This window comes from Condylura cristata, unplaced genomic scaffold (assembly GCF_000260355.1).
Source record: "Condylura cristata isolate star-nosed mole 26May11 unplaced genomic scaffold, ConCri1.0 scaffold00017, whole genome shotgun sequence".
Taxonomy (NCBI): Eukaryota; Metazoa; Chordata; class Mammalia; order Eulipotyphla; family Talpidae; genus Condylura; species Condylura cristata.
In genome coordinates this window covers 35,155,934-35,171,190 of record NW_004567118.1, presented here as the reverse complement: position 1 = coordinate 35,171,190, position 15,257 = coordinate 35,155,934, and the positions used below count along the sequence as shown (strand labels likewise).

Genomic DNA, 15,257 nt, shown 5'->3' with positions numbered 1-15,257 from the left:
TAAAGTCTTAAATGTTGGGGTCTTTCATTCATACTGTGCAGTTTAACTAAATTCCCTTCATAGAAATCGACTTCAACCAACTCAGAAAGTGATATATATCAACAGAACTTATTCCTGGAGAAAACTTTAGTAATAGTCTTCGAGGAAATTTCAAAGGTAACAAAGTGCTAATAATTAAAAGAATTACTTCTGAAAATTAAGGGAAGATGTTAAGTTATTATTAATTAATTTTAAATTCAAAACAAGTGGATATTCTGACAAAGCTCATCAAGATTACCTAATGATTCTGATCCCCAAAGAATAACCTAAACAATGAGTACCACACTTCACAACATGGTCTTGATCAAATCACCATCACCACCAACGCTACTGAGCATTTATAACTCTGGTCAATACTTTAAGTCTTACTTATTCCTTATAAACTCAGAAGGTTGAAAGTACTGTGTTTTTCATGAATTATAACACACATATATATTCAGGACAATCTATAAATAGTGCGATAAAAAGCAAACAATTATGATTCAGTTGCGTTATCTATTTTTTTTCCTTAGTGGCACGTAATATATTAGAAGGTATTTATGGCAATATAGACTCAATGAAATAAAATTACCTTACAGATAAAGAAACTGAAATTCACAAAGAGGAAAGAAGTGGCCCAAAGAAACACCACACATGGTTTGGCTAGGATTAAAATTTGTAAAATACTGCTGAAAAATATGTAATTTACTCATCCCTGCCCTAACTTAGAAATTATTATATATAAAGATATTACACAGCTCTTCATAGAGACAAAAATACTGACCCTAAAGGAAAAGTAAGAAAAGTTGAGATAATTAATGATAATGGAGGTGTTAACATGTTCTCTCTTTTATATTTGTTTTTAGTAACTTTTGTCCTGTTTGGTAAATTCAAAAATAGGAGAAAAATAATCTCAAAAACTACATATAATACCATCCGGTGAGCCACTTACACTTTCCTAGTTTGTGGAGCCATACCCACTTTACTTCTGCACCACTGTGTCTTCATTCCTAAGCAGAAACAGCCAGGTTTATAATTTTTATTCCCCTTTTGTTTTCACTAGATTTCAGACATATTAAATATTTTCCACAAATGGTAAGACCACAGCAAAGACTGCTGCTACAGGAAGAATAGTCTGTCATAGTACAATACACTCTTTTTCTGGCAGGGGAGGTTTTTGGTTCAGAAATATGCCCTTTAGGGATTGAGAAGAAAGTTAAAAGAACTAGATATTTCTAGAGTCAATAACCAGACCCTGGAAAGTTTGCAAGAATAAAAATGAAGATTCAGGTAAGCAATTGTGTTAGATTTGTGGGGCCCAAACATGCTGGGATAAATAGAAATGTCACATGGTAGGAATGTTACTTAATGAACGGTCCTTCATTATAGTTTTTACTAGTTAACAGATCTCAAATTTTGATGTACTACTCTGATTTTTAATTGTATGAAATATTATATAATGTATTTAAAATATATGTAAGATATGAATAAAATAGGAATACCTATCACAGCATTCCACTTCAGAGCTGAAAGAGTGCCATAGCTTTACATCTACTTACGTACATACTATCTTCTTTTCTATTCTTCTCCCAAGATATGATTATTATACTGAAATGTAAATTTTATACAAATGTCTTGCTTTCATTCTATTATTAAAAATTTTTAAATACGCAAACTACAGTACTAACCTGTAGATCCATCATTTGGACTCTACCAATTATATATCCTATGCTTGCTTTACTAAATACCCATCTCCCTACACATCCATCAATCTCTTTTATTTTTCTGATGCATTTCTAAGTACAACTGTCTTTAAATGCATATAATAAGAGTATGGAATTATAGTTCTTATTCTTTTAATTTATGCATGTACAGTATATAAGTTTTAAATACATCATTTAGTGAGTTTTGATAAATGTATATATTGTGTAACCCAAACTTCTACAAGAAGTGGAAAATTTCTATTCCTTCAGGAATCTTACTAATGCCCCTTCTCAGTCAATACCCAACACAATCCACCCAGAACCAACCATTATTCTGAGTTTTATTCCAGTCCAATTTTTCTCATAAAAAACTAGTATACTGTGTTATGACTGCAATTTTCATATAAATGGAATCATTTATATTCCATCATGTCTTCAAAGTTGGTTTCAAATGTCAGTAATTCATGACATTTCTTTTATCACCTGACTCATAGGTATATGTATCTCCCTTTAAACCTGAAGCTTTCCTGTGATACTACTTGTTTTGCTCATGAGTTTTTGTTTTCTCTTTCAACATTAGACTATGATCTCTTTAGGATCAGTAGCCATGCCTTTGTTCTTTTTGTGTCTCACTCTGTGCTTTGCATAATTGCCTATGCACAAATGGGATATGAGAGAGCTTAATGAATGAATGATCAGAGCAGTTAACTGAAACCATATAAACACTTGGAGCAAACAGGTTATGTTAGCTCACTAGGTTATGAGCTAGTGAGAACTCTAAGCCAGTTATATTTTAGCTTTGTCAGATTAAAAGAATGGCTGTTGTTGCTTAGGAGATGATCTGTGATTAAGATGTAGGAGCAGTACCTTACACTTTCACTTTGGTTAAGTGGATAGAATAATTCATTTGTTCTCATTTATATATTCATTCAACATTCATTGAGTGTTATATAATATCTATTATGAGTTAGATATGAGACACTAGAGATTTAAAAACTGCCCTTATCCCTGGGTAGTTCACATTGTAGTAAGGGAGGCAGTTCCTTATACCAAAAATAATAATATCATTGGCGTTATAGTAGATGGATTGACAAAATGCTATAGCAGCAACAGAGGAGGAAGTGACTATCTGTGGAATGCTTCACAGTTGATTCGCAGACTGGGTATGTGGTAGATGGAAAATAGGAAGAAAAGAATTTTAAGTGAAAGAGTTGGCAAAAAGAATAGAAAGGAAGAAGAATAAGACAGAATCTGATATACTTGGGAAATGGTGAGCAGCTGTGGATTTCTGGAACAGAGGTATTAGGGATGAAGACCATCAAGTAGGTTTGATGCTATGAATTTATAATGGTAGGGATGTTAAGATAATAGTCCTATGGTCCAGAAAGATGGCTGTAGATTATCCATGAATTGGATTTCAAATAATGTATCTATTACCTCTGTCCTTGAAAATAAACTAACACTAAGAGGTGTCTGTCAGACAGAAAAGCAATCTAAGTTTTTCTAAGGGTAGGTGTGAACTTTGAAACCAGAAATGATAAAGCTATGCTTTTGGCTTTTGAAAGCAGTATATGTAAAGAATAAAGGCCCAAGGCAGAAATAAATGCATCAGCCCTAATACTTGGCTACTAGTAAGAAAAGACTAAGATTCTTTGCTAGAAACAACAGACAAAAACAGGAACATAGAGTATGGTTATCCATTATCTTATAACAAACTACTACCACACTATATTTCATGATTTACAGGTTAGTAATTCAAATTGTACTTAGGTGGATAATTTTTCTGTTCCATATGCATTGCTGGGGGGTTCACTAAATATTAATTAGATAAAATTTAGTTAGAGGGTAATGAGAGTACAATCAGCTTCACTCATATCATGTCCAATATCTTAATCTGGATGGCTGGGGAAGTTAGACTCAATTGTAAATGTCAATTAGAGTATCTACAGCTTGAATCTCCTCAAAGTACAGTGGCCTCACAAAAGCCTACATGACATACATCTCAGTAACATCTTTAAAGACTTATCACCTAAATAAAAATAGTGAAGGAAAAGATGAACAGCTGGGACTACATTAAGATCTCAAATTAAAGGAAAAGAAACATTAACCAAAACAAAGAGACACCCCACTGATTAGGAGAAAATATTTGCACACAATACTACTTACCAGAGTGTGATAACAAAGGTCTACAAAGAGCTGAAGAGACTCAACAAAAACAAAGTAAACAATCCAGTCAAAAAAAATGGGCAGAAGAGCTAAAAAGACACTTCTCTAATGAGGAAATGCAAATGCTAACAGGTATATTAAAAAATGTTCGACATCACTTGTAATCTGGGAAATGCAAATAAAAACCGCAATGAGTACTACCTTTTACCACTACTACACTACTGGTGCAAATGCAAATTGGTCCAATCACTATGGGAAGCTGTGTGGAGATTCTTCAGGCCACTAAAAATGGAGCTTCCATAAGGACTAGCAATTCCATTCCTAGGAACCTACCCAAAGGACACAAAAACATTAATTCAAAAGGACACCTGCACCCCTATGTTTAGTACAGCCCTTTTTACAACAGATAAGCTATGGAAACAACCTAAATACCCAAAATTAGATGGCTGGATGAAAAAGATGTGGTATATACACACAATGGAATATTACTCAGCAATCAAGAAAGGTAACTCATGACATTCACAGCAACATGGATGGAGCTGGAAGGGATGTGCTCAGTAAAATAAGAAAGAAAGAAAAAAAAATTGGATGGTTTCACTTACAGGAGGAATGTAGAGGAAACAAATAAGGGACCGGGTAATTATAATACATTAAAAATCAAACTCAACAGGCAACTATAAATCAGATATATTCTTCAGGGAAGGAGGAGGTGAAAATTCAAAACAGGAGTGGGAAGAGCACAAGGGACTATGGTGATGGGTAGGGTGAACTAGTGGTGGGCATTTCATGGGATCACATCTGAGAGGAGAAAGCGTACACAAATGTCCAAAATGTACATAAATGTACAAAATGAAGAATGATACAAAATTTTAAAAAATCAAATAAGCTTAACACCCCCTCTTTCCTCCCAAAAGAAAAGTACAGTAGTTTCAGGTTTGATCCTTTTACATGGTGGCACAAGGCTTCAAAAGGCTAGCCTTAGAACTAGCAAGCTTACTTGGTGTACTGAAGAAATTTAGTCCAGATTCAAGGGAAGGGGAATTACATTACCTTTCTGTGGGAGAAGGAACAAAGAACTGGCAGTCATCTTTAATCAAACTTCCCAATCCTGATGACTAACTAATAAATATGTAGGTTAAATAAACAGGACAGAAAAAAGGCAGTTAGGGCCTCCCTGGTGGTGCAATGGGCTAAAGCTCAGCACTGTGAAGCAGCAAGTTGTATCCCCAGCGAGGGAGGGCACTCCCCTGGCGCAGCAGACCTCTTCTGACTTTCTGGCTGCCCTCAGAAGTGTAATTCAGTAAATCTGCCTGTTCTGCTCCCCACTCTGTTTCTGGTGAATCCTTTTACCATTTATCCCTGCACTTCTGGCCTATACCCCAATTCTGTATGCTTAAATAAATCTTTAAAAAATTTTATTAAAGTAAAAACCAGGAAGCCAGAATATATGCAATCTTTAAAGTGAAAACAAAGTCATAGTATGCACCCATGACAAGGTTTAAAAAGCAAAGCAGGCCCTCCCTGGTGGCGCAGCGGGTTAAAGCACAGCACTAAGAAGCTTAAGCCGGTTCTGCATGAGTTCGATTCCCGCCTGCCCCGGAGGTGACCACATGGCGTGGCAGACCTCTCCTGACCCGCCCGCTGCTCCCCTCAGCAGTGTACTTCGTTGATCTGCCTGTTCTGCTCCCTGCTCTGTCTCTGGTGAAGCCTCTCGCCGCCCCTGAGCCTCTGGCCTGTACCCCAGTTCTGTATGCACAAATAAATAAATCTTCAAAAAAAAAAAAAAAAAAAAGCAAAGCACTAGATAAACTTTCTGACCCTGATTTTAAGCAACAGAATACCTCTGTGACAACACCTATTTCTCAAGTGTCTCCTTTAAAATAAAAATATATATGAATCACAGTTGGGATGGCTGATGAGTTATTTCCTCAGTGATGAGAAAACAGCTTGATTAGAATATAGCTGAGATGTCACAATCCAGTAAATGCTCAATAGAAAACTGAGCTCCTCATATATATCTGTCACTGGATGTATTTTGTTTGTAGTCCTATTCTACTTTAAAATTTTACTCAATATATTTAAGTTAACTCACCCAATTGTAATAATTTCAGGATTGTTATACTTTTTCTGTCACCAACCATATACCTCCTTGAGGCTATATGGTTTTAAAAAGCAACACGTTTTATAATAGGTTCTTTACCTGTTATATCTGACAGGCATGTAATATGAAAGCTTCACAAGTCATTGACTCTTTACCATGGTTCCCTTCAGAACCTTTTTTTTTTTTTTAAAAAGCCTTTATTTATTTATGTATACAAGAAGTGGGGTGTAGGCCAGAAGTGTAGGGTGTAAGAGGATTCACCAGAGACAGACAGGGGAGGAGAACAGGCAGATGAACTGAAATATATTGCTGTGGGAACCGTGGGAGAGGCAGAAGTCTGCTGTGCCATATGAATCAACTCCCTTGCTGGGAATCAGACTTGTGTTGCAGTGGCTGGTGATAGCTTGATAGTGCTGTCTTTAACCTCTGTCTGCCACCAGGACAGCCTCAGAACTTTTGGATAACAATAATTTCTAGGTCTTATGCCCACAGATTTTTATTTCTTAGCTCTGAGATGCAACCAATGATGTACTGGAGCTGGTTAATACAATCTTATGAGAATCAACGTTGATTTTTAGAAATCTAGTGAGACTCACATTGTTAGCTTGAAATTGGCTATGGTGGGAATATTTACCAGGAAAATCAGAAAATGCTACAAGTCAGCCCATGTTCAGAGAACAGATTTTTTTTTTTTAAGATTTATTTATTTATGCATACAGAACCAGGATACAGGCCAGAGTACCAGGGGTGGTGAGAGGATTCACCAGAGAGAGTGGGGAGCAGAACAGACAGATGGACAAAGTACACTGTTGAGGGGAGCAGGGGGTGAGACAAGAGAGGTCTGCTGTGCCACGTGGGTCACCTTCAGGGCTGGGGATTGAACTCGTACTGAAGCGACTGTGGCCAGTTTGCAGTGCTGAGCTGTCGCCTGCTGCAGCACCAGGAAGGGCCCAGAGAATTGATTTTTAATCAACTACTAGCACACTGTGATGTATGAAGCCCAAGAATCTGTACATTTGAAAAGCTCCATGGATAACTGAAAAACAGTTAAGCTAGAAAACCTTTATGTTAAAGGTCTGGAAAAACATCCAGTTTTGATAAAGTAACACCTTTACCTTAAAGGTCTGGGAAAAATATCAAAAAGGAACACATAACTAATATTTCCTTGAGGTAAGTATATCAGTACCAGGGAGATCAGTGATGATGGGAACCCACTTCTCCAGAAAGATCTATTCTCTTCCTTTTTAGATTATAAACTCCATAAGGCCAAGACTATGTTTACATCGTGAGAGTCATATAGAAGTCATATAGAAGATATTCAGAGGATATTATTATTATTATTTTTAAAGATTTATTAATTTATTCATATGGAACTAGGGCACAGGTCAGAGATGTGGAGGGTGAGAGGATTCATCAGAGACAGAGAGGGGAGCAGAAGAGGCAGATAGATGAAGTACACTGCTGAGGGGAGGAGTGGGCGGGTTAGGAGAGGTCTGCCACGCCATGTGGTCAGGCAGGAATTGAACTCATGTGGAAGCTGCTTTTTAGCTTCTTAGTTATTAATAGGTGAATTAGAACTAAGCAAGGTGTCATAACCAGTAAGTAGCAAAATTAGGAATAAACCTTAGTTTAATTCCAACATAGCATGTGCTTTATCTCCAAAAAATTATTGATTATATCCTTGGTTTAAGGATATCTAAGATGAATGCTAAATACTGGGTAGAAAGCAAGTAACATCCGTACGATAAGAAGACTCTGCATGTCTCTGCACCATTTTCCTGTTCTCTATAATTTAATGTCTTCATGACTGTTATCTCATTTGAAAAACCCAGGGACGAGTGCACTTTTCAGCTGAACAAATTGCCTCATGAGAGTGAAATCATTTGCTCAAAGCAACCTGTAAGAGTAAGCAGCAGAGTCAGGATTCTGTCTGGGAAGATCAAATATACCTTTGCCGGAATAAGCTACTCCTCTTGTATTAAAAGAGTATTCGAGGTACATCAATGGGGGCCTGATCCTAAGATCTCATCTTTGAGTTATCTCCCTGTCCAGATTCTGTTCCTTTCTATTCAAGTGAAATTCCATACCCACAATATGAGAACCCCACACTTGGTCCATTTTCTTCACTGGAGCCTAAACTCTCAATATGGACAGATGGCCTTAAGTTCTTTCAGGATATAGGGGTTCAACGAACAATCAATGTACTAGTTGTTTAAACTGTGAAATACTTTTATAAAAGATCATAAAAGAGGCCACCAAGAGTCTCTCTGTTTCACGACCCAGCAACAGGCAGAGTAATGCCTGGCACAGCAGTGGACTTCCAGGTCTTGTTCCTGCCTGTTCTCACTGGGTGATGGCTGTACCCTACTGGCTGTTAAATATTTTTAATATCATTACTACCTACAGGAATAACTTTCTATTCACTATACTTTGTTAAAAATCTTGACTCTGATGTTAGCTTTACCCTGGAAATAGTCCATACATACCCCTTTCACCTAATAACATCTGTTCTTTGTGTGTGTGTATGTTCTATTAGCTACAATTATTTAGCTTGGCTTTAATTTTAGTACAAGTTCTCTGCTAAACACGAACACCCTATTTCCACAAAGACTGTAAACTATGAAAGGTAATAATAACATTAGGGGGAGGCTAAATAAAATTCACTTATGTTTCTTTTAATATTAAGCCTTTAGATTGCTTATGGATATAGAACATGATTTTTCATAATTATTTCAAACTAAGGAGTTGATAAATATAGTTAACAGTTCTGACCAAAAAGAAATTAGAGCATTTAAGAATAGATGCTCTGGGGATCTCCTTGATGGCGCAATGGGTTAAAGCACTGCATTATGAAGCTCTCTGAAGCCACTGCAGCACAAGTTCGATCCCTGGCCGGCCAGGGAACTGACCCACATGGCACAGCAGACCCGCCCACTGCTCCCCTCAGCAGTGTACTTTGTCAATCTGCCTGTTCTGCTCCCCATTCTGTTTCTGGTGAATCCTCTCACCCACTGTACCTCTGGCCTGTACCCTTGTTATGTAAGCATAAATAAATAAATCTTTAAAAAAAAAGAATAGGTGCTCTGTTAAAACAGTTTGCTTAGAAGAAAATGCATTGCTATTTTGTTAATATTCATCTTTAAAACTTGACAGTAAGTTTTTCAGCTATCAACAGGGGAAAAGATAAGTCAGGGTATGGACTGTCAAATAAATAATTAGGGCTGCTAAGTTCCATTAGGGAAGCAAAAAAAATGTGAAACAATACTCAAGGAATTAACTACCTGAAGATTTAAGGCTGTTATGTTTCAAATATGGATCCAGAAAGCGCAGTGCAAATGCATGGCTTAAGAAATTCAACTCAGGCCCTCCCTGGTGGTGCAGTGGGTTAAAGCACAGCACTAAGAAGCTAAAGCCACTTCAGTATGAGTTCAATACCTGCTCCGGAGGTGACCCGCCCGCTGCTCCCCTCAGCAGTGTACTTCGTCTATCTGCCTGTTCTGCTCACCACTCTGTCTCTAGTGAAGCCTCTTAATGCACCTGCATTTCTGGCCTGTATCCCAGTTCTGTATGCATAAATAAATAAATCTAAAAAAAAAGAAGAAGAAAAAGAAATACAACTCACAGCGTTAAGAAGAGAGCTATCTTCTGATGCTCAGAAGAGAACACTGTGAGTGCACTGTTCATAGAACAAGTGAGCTTTGAGTCTAATCTTAAAGGAAGAAGCATAGAAAATGATGGGGTATTTGAGACATGAGCAAAATGAAAGAACATCAGGAATACACTGACACATGAAAACGGTGGTGAACTGACCAGCTTAGTTGAAAACCCAGAGTGTGCCTTAAGGTAAGCTACAAGGAAAGGCAGGTAACAGGGATCTGGATCTGATCCTATGAGAAAGCCAGAAAAGGAATTTATCCGTGTCTTAGAAAATGGAATAAAGTTATAAATATCTTGCTTTGGTAGTAATAAAAAATTCTATAAGGAACATGCTAAAAGTTAGAAAGCCAAGTAAGAAAAATTACGTGCTTTACTTAAAGCCAGAAGATGATGGTTAGCTTAAATACAGATCTCCACTAGAGGTCAGACAATTCAAAGTTTACATTTAGGACCAACTGGAGGAACAGTGCGTCCAAAGAAAATACTAACAGAAAAGATCTTATGTTATTGCTTAAAGGCCCTTTTCAGAGCCTTTAACCTCGGATAGAGTCTTTGGCTTTCTGTAGAATAAAATACTTCTTTTTTTTTTTTAACTTGTTTACATTTTTTGTTGTTGTTGAGATAAAATTGACATACAACTTTGTTTTAGGAGTACAACATACTAATTTTGGTGGGGGGGAATATAAAATGCTTAATTGCAAAATTGATGACTGAAAAGTTATACTGTGTGGATCTGGCTTCTCTGACAGACATATGTAAACACGGCAAGCATACCTAGAATTCCAATAGCAGCACTCATCACTGGCTAGCTCCCCACCCATCTCAGGCACATCTCAGTCACCACTCAAGGCAACTCCTAACAATGTGTATACTAACTAGACCATGACGTCAACCTAGGTTCTTCTTTTGGTTAACTGGGTTAGAGTTTGGTCTTAAGGACTCATACCATTTTGAAGTCTGAGTATGGTGAAGCTACAAGACAGATGTTCTCATATATGTATCTATCTCAGCAGATTGAGAAGCTGTCAATATGGGTCTGTGGAACTCAAGCCTCACTAAGACATAACATGAATGTTAACAGGAATTCCATAGAACTTTTTAGTGGCTAAGGCTAGATTTTTGCAAAGAACCATATACACTTTCTAATTTGATCTCTTGCAAAATGGCAGTCATCAAGATGCAAGGGCAATCCTATTTAGTAAATTGACTTGCTGCCATTGGCTGGAAGTAGTTTTCATTCATTTGTCACCAATACCAGTTTCACAGTTTTCTTTCTCTTTGGAAAATAACAGTTTTTTAGAAAATGTCAACATGTAGGGCCCTCCCTGGTGGCACAATAGGTTAAAGCACAGCAGGATGAAGCTATCACTGCCACTATAGCACAAATTCAATCCCCAGCCAGGGGGGTGGACCACATGGCATGGCACACCTCTCCTAACCCACTTGCTGCTCCCCTCAGCAGTGTATTTTAATCAATCTGCCTGTTCTTCTCCCCACTCCGTCTCTGGTGGATCCTCTCACTCCCTGCACCTATGACCTGTACCTCAGTTCTGTCTGTATAAATAAAGAGACCCTAAAAAAGAAAGAAAGAAAGAAAGAAAATGTCAACATGTGGCTTCATAAATTAAAATACTTCAACTGCAGGTGAATTTTGCTATACTGAAATCCATTGTAGTACTAGTGTTTCCAAGAAGCCAGAACCCCTTATCTTTTAGATTTTGCTACACCACTCCTTCTGTCTAAAATGTACTTTATTCTCTTTTATCTTTCTTCTTAAGAAAACTCATTTATTTTGTTTATTCAGGTAACACACAATTTATGTTCATACGTCCTCAGGGTATGTCACCAAACCTTCTCTTTGCTTGCCTACTTATATATTTTTCAGATTCTAGCTTCAGTGACCTTTTCTCCAGACCCCTTCCTTTGAAACTCAATCCCATGCTTTTTCTCGTTTTCTAATATAGCAACCCTCATACTGCCTGTTTAGATTTTGGTTTCCACATTGTAAGTTTGAAGGCAGAAACAATAACTTAATTGCCACCATAACCCCAGAATTCAGGAATACTCAATAAATATTTAAATGAAAGACCACATATTGTGGCCTTTTAAAATAAAGTTATAGATTTCAGTCTTCAGACATTATTTATTATATATGATTTTTAAAAAATATTTATTTTTTATACATATAAGAACTGGGGTACAGGTCAGAGTTGTGGGGAGTGAGAGGATTCACCAGATATAGAGAGGGGAGCAGAACAGGCAGATCTACTAAAACATACTGCTGAGGAGAGCAGTAGGCAAGACAGGAGAGGTCTGCCTTGCCATGTGGGTCAGCTCCCTGGCTGCAAACAGCTTGATAGCACTGACTGTAACCCCTATGCCACCAGGGAGGCCCTTATTATATATAATTTAAAGAAAAAAAAAGACAGTAATAACTTCTAGCTTATCAATTGTTATAGCCATATCTACCCCTAGTTTCCCCATGAGCAGAAATGAATGAAGCAAATGAGTGAATTAAATCATTGTCTTCTTTTAGGAGTGGTTTCTATTTAATTTACTTTAGATAGATACCTAACAATCTTTTTCTTGATAGCCTCTCTCTCTCTTTTTGTTTTGCTTGAATAAATATTTTAAGCCAATAACAATTTTAAGTGTAGTGCCACTAAAAGAAAGATCAGTATAGTGGAACCAGAAAGCCCAGCAATCAAGTATATGAAAATATTTAATGTGTGATTAAATATTTCAAGGTAGATTTTTAAGTCAATGGGAGGAAATGGGTCAGTTATCAGATAATGCATAATTCCCCCTGAAAATTGACATTTTGGGGAAATACGAGGTATCATAAGTTAAACACCACAATAAATTATAGATAAATTAGTGAATTAATTTTTTAAAGATTTATTTATTTGTGCATTCAGAACTGGGGTACAGGCCAGAGGCTCAGGGGTGGCGAGAGGCTTCACCATAGACAGAGTGGGGAGCAGAACAGGCAGATGGACGAAGTACACTGCTGAGGGGAGCAGCTGGCAGGTCTGGAGAGGTCTGCCACGCCATGTGGTCACCTCCGGAGCAGGCGGGAATCGAACTCATGCGGAAGTGGTTTTAGCTTCTCAGTGCAGTGCTTTAACCCGCTGCGCCACCAGGGAGGGCCATTAGTGAATTAATTTTTAAGGAGAGTTGTTTAAGTATTCAAGGCTTAAAACAGTTTTGATATCTGACTGTAAAAGTTCCATCTTTTAATTTGTCCAGTTTCTGCCACTTATTCTTCAAATGAACTTTATTAGGTTCATTTATTAGGTCTTTTGCTTTAAAAATCCCTTTTGAAGCCTTCCCTGATGGCACAGCAGATTAAAGCACAGCACTAAGAAGCTAAAGCCACTTCCGCATGAGTTCGATCCCTGCCCCAGAGGTGATCCACATGGCACGGCAGACCTCTCCTGACCCACCTGCTGCTCCCCTCAGCAGTGTACTTCATCAGCTTGTTTTGCTACCCACTCTGTCTCTAGTGAATATTCTCACTGACCCTGCACCTCTGGTCTGTACCCTAGTTCTGTATGCATAAATAAATAAATCTTTTTTAAAAATCCCTTTTGAATTATGACTGAATTACATTAAATTTTGAAAATTAACTTGAGGACAAATTTTTTCTTTTTCAATACATTTTTTGTTTTCCCCATTTAGGCATCTATAGTGTCTTGCACATATAAAATTTTCTCTTTTAACTTCAATAGAGAATACTGGAATACTGTAGTTAAAAAATTTCAGTACTATCTCTGACATTCCTTCACCAATCAACACCAATTAACATCTAGTACAGAAGAAACATAACCAACTTCTCAGTGGAACCCTTTTCACAGGAAGCTCACAATATCCCTGATAAGTAATGCATGAGGTCATTAGAACTCTGACAGTCAAGACAAATAACAACAGGAAGTATATAATGATATAGTCATATTGTTTTGCTCATTATCCTATATTATCTATTAGTAACATATTATTTAATCTGGCCTCTCCCCCAAACTAAATAGAACTGGAAAGGAAAGGGGACAATAAAAGGGTAAACAACAAAAGGCAAGATACAGTTACAGATTCCAATATAAATAAGCTCATTGGTTAAATATTTCTTTTTGAGAAACTAGTACAGTTCTAATAGTTGCCTATACACGTAGATTTAAAGAACCAATAAAAGGATCAGTAACTCCATACAAAAATGTGACTCCTGGAGGCAAAGGTAGATATAAAGGCATTCTCCAGAATACCCTGATCAGTATTCAGGTCTAAGCAACTACTATGAAATATTTATTACTTCCAGGTCAAATTTTCTAAGAACTGTAACTTCTTTGCTAAACAATGCTTTAAATGTCCTATGAAAAGAATAACCAAGGCTACTAAAGAAGTATTGGCAAAATGAAACCTTATATACTATTTTATATACTTTAAACAGTCAACAGAAACTATGACATAAAATAGCTAAAAAGTGTGCTACAGATAAAAATACCCTCAAGCTATTAAATTTAGATAACACACAAAATGCTTTCATGCAATTTTTTTCAGCAATAGGAAAACTGTATGTAAGCTTTGAAGAAAATCATTAAGTATTTTACAACTGTATCTAGGTATCTGATGTGAACATATGTGAATAGTCACTACTGGTATCAAGTATTTCCATAGAGACTATACCATGAACTGACTTTATACGAGGTAATAACTTCCATTTTTTTGGTATTTTTTTTTGCTTAAAAAATAGACTTTTAGAAGTTTTAAGTTCACATTAAAATTGAACAAAAAGTACAAAGAGATTCCATGTACTCCTTGCCCGCTTACATCATAGCCTCCCCAACTATCACCTCCCTCATTAGAGTGGTAATTTTGTTTTAATTGATGAGGCGACATTTTTTCGTATCTTTAAGAAGTCAGAATTGAATACTCACATAACCCAATGGGAAATAAGTAGTTAACAGTTATCAGTCGTTAACTAATGACTGGATATTTGGTGGTGAACATGGTATGATATATAAAGCTGCTGAAGTGAGAAATTATATCTGAAATCTATACAGTGTTATAAACTAAAGTTATGTCAATAAAAAATTTATCTGGGACAACTGTAAAAAACTATTAATATAATCAGAGCTGATTCTCAAGCCTTTAGAGCATATAACTTAATAATTGATCAATACTAGGTTTATAGATACTTTTTTGCTAGCATATATAAGTCAAAGTGTCTAAAACAGTTCACATAAATAAAATACTAGAAATGCCAAAACATTTCTCTAGTGAAGCTTCAAAAAAATTTTATTTGATTGGACCACTGTTTTACATGAACAAGTCCCATGATGTATTTTAGGACAGGGAAGACTGGGCAAACTAATGCAAAATACATGGCTCTTACCTTCATATTGACCAAAATAAAGACCAACAACTATACTGGTTATGTGAATAATGTAAAGAGGCAAAATAAATGTAAACTAAAGGGTTGTAAATACTCAGTTTTTGTTCCATACTTCACTTCAAAAAGCTTGTGTGCAAAAAGCAAAATCTGTTTCTACGACTTTTAAAACACTTAGATTTTTTTTTCCAAAAGATTTTATTTTATTTATTTATTATTATTTTTT

General features: G+C 36.6%; 1 protein-coding gene across 1 annotated transcript in view; it reads right to left on the bottom strand.

The window, feature by feature from the left end:
- The window catches only part of SSH2 (slingshot protein phosphatase 2), a 225,926-nt gene that overhangs the window by 137,617 nt on the left and 73,052 nt on the right, over positions 1-15,257 (bottom strand). The window lies entirely within an intron of this gene.